This window comes from Schistocerca gregaria, unplaced genomic scaffold, assembly GCF_023897955.1.
Source record: "Schistocerca gregaria isolate iqSchGreg1 unplaced genomic scaffold, iqSchGreg1.2 ptg000565l, whole genome shotgun sequence".
NCBI classification, from domain to species: Eukaryota; Metazoa; Arthropoda; class Insecta; order Orthoptera; family Acrididae; genus Schistocerca; species Schistocerca gregaria.
In genome coordinates, this window is record NW_026061957.1 from 152501 (window position 1) to 160000 (window position 7500).

Genomic DNA, 7500 nt, shown 5'->3' on the forward strand with positions numbered 1-7500 from the left:
CGATTAGTCTTTCGCCCCTATACCCAGCTCCGACGATCGATTTGCACGTCAGAATCGCTACGGACCTCCATCAGGGTTTCCCCTGACTTCGTCCTGGCCAGGCATAGTTCACCATCTTTCGGGTCCCAACGTGTACGCTCTAGGTGCGCCTCACCTCGCAATGAGGACGAGACGCCCCGGGAGTGCGGAGGCCGCCGCCCCGTGAAGGGCGGGGAAGCCCCATCCTCCCTCGGCCCGCGCAAGGCGAGACCTTCACTTTCATTACGCCTTTAGGTTTCGTACAGCCCAATGACTCGCGCACATGTTAGACTCCTTGGTCCGTGTTTCAAGACGGGTCGTGAAATTGTCCAAAGCTGAAGCGCCGCTGACGGGAGCGATTATTCCGCCCGAGAGCATCCCGAGCCAACAGCGGCGCGGGTCCGGGGCCGGGCCAGGTAGGTCCGTCATCCGGGAAGAACCGCGCGCGCTTGCCGGGAGCCCGAGCGCCCAAAGGGGCGAATCGACTCCTCCAGATATACCGCCGAGCAGCCAGCCAGGACACCGGGGCTCTGCCCAACAGACGCGAACCGAGGCCCGCGGAAGGACAGGCTGCGCACCCGGGCCGTAGGCCGGCACCCAGCGGGTCGCGACGTCCTACTAGGGGAGAAGTGCGGCCCACCGCACACCGGAACGGCCCCACCCCGCGGCGAGTGGAAAGGCAACCGGACACGACCCCGCCGCGGATTGCTCCGCGCGGGCGGCCGGCCCCATCTGCCGAGGGCGGGGGCCAGTGGCCGGATGGGCGTGAATCTCACCCGTTCGACCTTTCGGACTTCTCACGTTTACCCCAGAACGGTTTCACGTACTTTTGAACTCTCTCTTCAAAGTTCTTTTCAACTTTCCCTCACGGTACTTGTTCGCTATCGGTCTCGTGGTCATATTTAGTCTCAGATGGAGTTTACCACCCACTTGGAGCTGCACTCTCAAGCAACCCGACTCGAAGGAGAGGTCCCGCCGACGCTCGCACCGGCCGCTACGGGCCTGGCACCCTCTACGGGCCGTGGCCTCATTCAAGTTGGACTTGGGCTCGGCGCGAGGCGTCGGGGTAGTGGACCCTCCCAAACACCACATGCCACGACAGGCGGCAGCCTGCGGGGTTCGGTGCTGGACTCTTCCCTGTTCGCTCGCCGCTACTGGGGGAATCCTTGTTAGTTTCTTTTCCTCCGCTTAGTAATATGCTTAAATTCAGCGGGTAGTCTCGCCTGCTCTGAGGTCGTTGTACGAGGTGTCGCACGCCACACCGCCAGCCGGCTGTGCACGCTACCGAGAAAGTACCGGTATGCGAACCGCCAGGCGACGGGCGCGCATCGCACGTTTAAGGAGACGCGGCCGGCCACACAGGCGACCACGACACTCCCACGTCTCCGAAGCGGGACAAACGCCGCGCGCTTCAGTATACGTAGCCGACCCTCAGCCAGACGTGGCCCGGGAACGGAATCCATGGACCGCAATGTGCGTTCGAAACGTCGATGTTCATGTGTCCTGCAGTTCACATGTCGACGCGCAATTTGCTGCGTTCTTCATCGACCCACGAGCCGAGTGATCCACCGTCCTGGGTGATCTTTTCCTTTTCAGTCTCCCACTGTCTCTTTCAAGACAGTAGCATTTGCGGGACTGAGGCGTCTGACGGCCCCTGTTCCACTATTTTTTTTTGTGTCCAACGGCCTCACAGCCGATGGGCGTCGTACGGCTCCACACCGGAGCGGACAGGCACTCGGGCGAACGTCATTCAAAACCGGCGCCAGGCGCCAGGTACCGCAGGCCAGCCGCTCCAGAGCTTCAGCGCTCGTACCACACAACAACAACACTTCCGCTAGTTTTGAGAGGCACGCGTGGTTCCGCACGCGGCGCACGGCCACTGCCGTACAGGTAGCGTGTTGCGCGACACGACACGACACGCACATCGAAAGACATGCAGTCTAGTCGGTAATGATCCTTCCGCAGGTTCACCTACGGAAACCTTGTTACGACTTTTACTTCCTCTAAATGATCAAGTTTGGTCATCTTTCCGGTAGCATCGGCAACGACAGAGTCGATGCCGCGTACCAGTCCGAAGACCTCACTAAATCATTCAATCGGTAGTAGCGACGGGCGGTGTGTACAAAGGGCAGGGACGTAATCAACGCGAGCTTATGACTCGCGCTTACTGGGAATTCCTCGTTCATGGGGAACAATTGCAAGCCCCAATCCCTAGCACGAAGGAGGTTCAGCGGGTTACCCCGACCTTTCGGCCTAGGAAGACACGCTGATTCCTTCAGTGTAGCGCGCGTGCGGCCCAGAACATCTAAGGGCATCACAGACCTGTTATTGCTCAATCTCGTGCGGCTAGAAGCCGCCTGTCCCTCTAAGAAGAAAAGTAATCGCTGACAGCACGAAGGATGTCACGCGACTAGTTAGCAGGCTAGAGTCTCGTTCGTTATCGGAATTAACCAGACAAATCGCTCCACCAACTAAGAACGGCCATGCACCACCACCCACCGAATCAAGAAAGAGCTATCAATCTGTCAATCCTTCCGGTGTCCGGGCCTGGTGAGGTTTCCCGTGTTGAGTCAAATTAAGCCGCAGGCTCCACTCCTGGTGGTGCCCTTCCGTCAATTCCTTTAAGTTTCAGCTTTGCAACCATACTTCCCCCGGAACCCAAAAGCTTTGGTTTCCCGGAGGCTGCCCGCCGAGTCATCGGAGGAACTGCGGCGGATCGCTGGCTGGCATCGTTTATGGTTAGAACTAGGGCGGTATCTGATCGCCTTCGAACCTCTAACTTTCGTTCTTGATTAATGAAAACATACTTGGCAAATGCTTTCGCTTCTGTTCGTCTTGCGACGATCCAAGAATTTCACCTCTAACGTCGCAATACGAATGCCCCCGCCTGTCCCTATTAATCATTACCTCGGGTTCCGAAAACCAACAAAATAGAACCGAGGTCCTATTCCATTATTCCATGCACACAGTATTCAGGCGGGCTTGCCTGCTTTAAGCACTCTAATTTGTTCAAAGTAAACGTGCCGGCCCACCGAGACACTCAACAAAGAGCACCCTGGTAGGATTTAAACGGGGTCCGCCTCGGGACGCGAAAGCACCCCTTCGGCTCGCCCCACCGGCAGGACGTCCCACGATACATGCCAGTTAAACACCGACGGGCGGTGAACCAACAGCGTGGGACACAAATCCAACTACGAGCTTTTTAACCGCAACAACTTTAATATACGCTATTGGAGCTGGAATTACCGCGGCTGCTGGCACCAGACTTGCCCTCCAATAGATACTCGTTAAAGGATTTAAAGTGTACTCATTCCGATTACGGGGCCTCGGATGAGTCCCGTATCGTTATTTTTCGTCACTACCTCCCCGTGCCGGGAGTGGGTAATTTGCGCGCCTGCTGCCTTCCTTGGATGTGGTAGCCGTTTCTCAGGCTCCCTCTCCGGAATCGAACCCTGATTCCCCGTTACCCGTTACAACCATGGTAGGCGCAGAACCTACCATCGACAGTTGATAAGGCAGACATTTGAAAGATGCGTCGCCGGTACGAGGACCGTGCGATCAGCCCAAAGTTATTCAGAGTCACCAAGGCAAACGGACCAGACAAGCCAATCCGATTGGTTTTGATCTAATAAAAGCGTCCCTTCCATCTCTGGTCGGGACTCTGTTTGCATGTATTAGCTCTAGAATTACCACAGTTATCCAAGTAACGTGGGTACGATCTAAGGAACCATAACTGATTTAATGAGCCATTCGCGGTTTCACCTTAATGCGGCTTGTACTGAGACATGCATGGCTTAATCTTTGAGACAAGCATATGACTACTGGCAGGATCAACCAGGGAGCTGCGTCAACTAGAGCTGAGCAGCCGGCCGCCCGGGAGTGTGTCCCGGGGGCCCGCGCGAACACGCAAGCGTCCGCTCAATTATTCTGCAAACAGGAGGAGGCCGAGCTCCCCTGCACGATACACCTCGAAACCCTCTCAGGTCCCGGCGGCGCGCAGCGCCGTCCTAGGTACTTGGTCGGTTTCGAGAGAGGCGCAATCGCCCGGAGTTAGGCGAGAGACGGTTTTAGTGTGAACACCCTTGCTCCCAACTGAGCTTGCCGCTGCCGACAGAGGCCCGGGAGCGTGCTGTCGTGGCATTGCCGGCGGGAGACAACACGCGCCACCTATGGTGACCGGCAGCTCCAACGCCAGCGCCACACAAGGGCAAAGCCCCACTTGGGTGCAGAAGCGAACTCTCCCAGCACAGCGCACGCGCCAACACGTCCGCACAACTGCGATACAAACCACCTGCGAGAACCGCTGGGGCGACCGAGCAGCAGACGGCGTCGCGGCGCCGAGTGCCAGGCGGCGGCGCATCCTCAACGCACACAGTCCTCAATCAGACCAGCACACTGCAGATGTCCACCGCGCTTCGCACCGGGCTCGGCTGAACCAACTTTGGCCGCCAGGCGCCGCGTGCAGGGTGCGCCGCAGCGTAGCTGCGCCGCCTGCCGAGCCCGTCGGCTGGCGCTCCTGCCACTCGGCGCCCCCCACCAGCCGCCTGTTGCGCGTGCGCCCACGCAGCGCGCGGCCAACACGCCGGGCGGCCCCCCTTCACCGGCCGGGAACAGTCCCACCAAGCCACCGCCGCGTATCGCTTCATACCCACATGGGCCTAGTCACGTGTGTGGATGTGGCGGGTACCGCTGAAACAACCGGTTAATAGCTGTACCGATCGTCGCCATCACAGATTCACCTCCAGCGTGAACAACCGCTCAACAACGGATTTCCAGTTCATTTGCGTATCTTGGGCAGTAAACGTAGATGTCCACCTACATTTGCGAATTCAACAATTCTTGCATGCCAGGATGTCATGTGTCACGACACGCTACATCAGACCACATACACACTGCGACATGTGCAGAAGAGAACACGTGGAAGGTGGCCCGCGCACGTATGCGATGTCCCTTCCGCGATCCACTGTCAACCGGCATCTGCGGCATGTCCCAGATATGGAACGCGGTCCACCAGGGTAGCACTTTGTGTGAGGCAATACGACAAAGTCGGAATACACGCGTCACTACATCACACGGCTCACGCTGACCTGACCTGACTCACCGCACCACCACCCCCAGCGACCCAGGGTGACATACAATGCGTTCGTACGTTCCTCCCACACGCCTCTACGGCGTACCACAGTGCAACCTAGCTGTTATTGGGAGACGAGACAAGTAGCATCGAGCACAACATATGGAAATTGAGATTCGACACCGTTGGGCACAGCCAGCGTACGGTCACACGTATCACACTACTTCACTCTGTACGTAACTACCGATGATCGGTACAGCGTGTGGGTTACGCGTACGACATCAGCGGACAATGGACACAGACCATACCACGACGTACACTGAGGGCGTCGACATCTGAACGCAACTGAACAGCTGCGAGGCTCATTTAACACTCAAACGCCAGACCGACCAGCTTGAGAGGACGGAGACACAAAGAGAGGGGCAGAGGGGGGGGGGGGCGATATAGTCCTATTGCAGTACAATTGACAGTGGATAGCGGGAATATGTGGAAAGTAAGCAACACTCGCAAGACATCTACATGAGGATAACAACGACACCAGAGATTCCGAGCAGTGAACTATGTTAGGCAAAGGGACAACGTGGGTTAGGTTAAGGGACAACGTGGGTTAGGTTAAGGGACAACGTGGGTTAGGTTAAGGGACAACGTGGGTTAGGTTAAGGGACAACGTGGGTTAGGTTAAGGGACAACGTGGGTTAGGTTAAGGGACAACGTGGGTTAGGTTAAGGGACAACGTGGGTTAGGTTAAGGGACAACGTGGGTTAGGTTAAGGGACAACGTGGGTTAGGTTAAGGGACAACGTGGGTTAGGTTAAGGGACAACGTGGGTTAGGTTAAGGGACAACGTGGGTTAGGTTAAGGGACAACGTGGGTTAGGTTAAGGGACAACGTGGGTTAGGTTAAGGGACAACGTGGGTTAGGTTAAGGGACAACGTGGGTTAGGTTAAGGGACAACGTGGGTTAGGTTAAGGGACAACGTGGGTTAGGTTAAGGGACAACGTGGGTTAGGTTAAGGGACAAATTGAGTTAGGTTAAGGGACAAATTGAGTTAGGTTAAGGGACAAATTGAGTTAGGTTAAGGGACAAATTGAGTTAGGTTAAGGGACAAATTGAGTTAGGTTAAGGGACAAATTGAGTTAGGTTAAGGGACAAATTGAGTTAGGTTAAGGGACAAATTGAGTTAGGTTAAGGGACAACGTGGGTTAGGTTAAGGGACAAATTGAGTTAGGTTAAGGGACAAATTGAGTTAGGTTAAGGGACAAATTGAGTTAGGTTAAGGGACAAATTGAGTTAGGTTAAGGGACAAATTGAGTTAGGTTAAGGGACAAATTGAGTTAGGTTAAGGGACAAATTGAGTTAGGTTAAGGGACAAATTGAGTTAGGTTAAGGGACAAATTGAGTTAGGTTAAGGGACAAATTGAGTTAGGTTAAGGGACAAATTGAGTTAGGTTAAGGGACAAATTGAGTTAGGTTAAGGGACAAATTGAGTTAGGTTAAGGGACAAATTGAGTTAGGTTAAGGGATAATCTGGTACAACCACAGTTAGGTTAAGCGATAATCTGGTACAGCCACAGTTAGGTTAAGCGATAATCTGGTACAGCCACAGTTAGGTTAAGCGATAATCTGGTACAGCCACAGTTAGGTTAAGCGATAATCTGGTACAGCCACAGTTAGGTTAAGCGATAATCTGGTACAGCCACAGTTAGGTTAAGCGATAATCTGGTACAGCCACAGTTAGGTTAAGCGATAATCTGGTACAGCCACAGTTAGGTTAAGCGATAATCTGGTACAGCCACAGTTAGGTTAAGCGATAATCTGGTAAAACCACAGTTAGGTTAAGCGATAAAGTTGGTTAAATTTGGTATTGTGTGGGAAGGGGGCAGAGAGGGGGGGGGGGTGGATAGTGGTGGCAGTACGCGGATGCCTGAGTCACCGTCAGATACGTCACGTCGGTTCGATGCTTGTAGCAAGAGGCTGGCGGGTCTGTGTCTCTCACTTCTGCAATTTTTCATGTGGTATAACACGAGGGCGGGTGGTGATATTTGGTGCCCCTCTGTGTAGGATGTGTGTTGGTGGTGTTGGTTTATCTGAGCAATGGTAGTTGTCGGAGGAGTGTGGTATTGTGCTTTTATAGGTGGACCTACTGGTCTGGTTATCATAGTGTCGACGGTGCAATGTGGCAGAGAGGGTGCACTCGACATTGTCGCATTCCAGATGTTTACGTATTGTGTGTCTCCGTTGCAGGCCGAGAGTAGTGCATGTTCGAGTGTCTGGCTGACGTGCGATTCACGTTGTGTGCCCAGTCTTACAGCACGTATAGGGACATTCGCATAAATCATCTATATGTGGCCTTGCATCATTTACTAAGCAGTGCCGTGAGACGACCGAACTATTAGGAAAGTACTGATGTAC

At 54.6% G+C, this 7500-nt stretch overlaps 3 non-coding genes across 3 annotated transcripts in view; all 3 read right to left on the minus strand.

Annotated features, from left to right (window-relative positions):
• LOC126315148 (large subunit ribosomal RNA) overlaps window positions 1-1255 on the minus strand; it is a 4222-nt gene extending 2967 nt beyond the window's left edge. The window contains exon 1 of the ribosomal RNA XR_007555876.1: window positions 1-1255. This exon is cut by the window's left edge and continues 2967 nt beyond it. This is a non-coding gene — a ribosomal RNA (large subunit ribosomal RNA).
• A 188-nt stretch (window positions 1256-1443) lies between these two features.
• Window positions 1444-1598, minus strand: LOC126315162 (5.8S ribosomal RNA). Its single transcript, XR_007555885.1, has one exon. It is a non-coding gene; the product is annotated as a 5.8S ribosomal RNA (ribosomal RNA).
• A 368-nt stretch (window positions 1599-1966) lies between these two features.
• Window positions 1967-3859, minus strand: LOC126315182 (small subunit ribosomal RNA). Its single transcript, XR_007555903.1, has one exon. It is a non-coding gene; the product is annotated as a small subunit ribosomal RNA (ribosomal RNA).
• Window positions 3860-7500: the final 3641 nt, after the last annotated feature.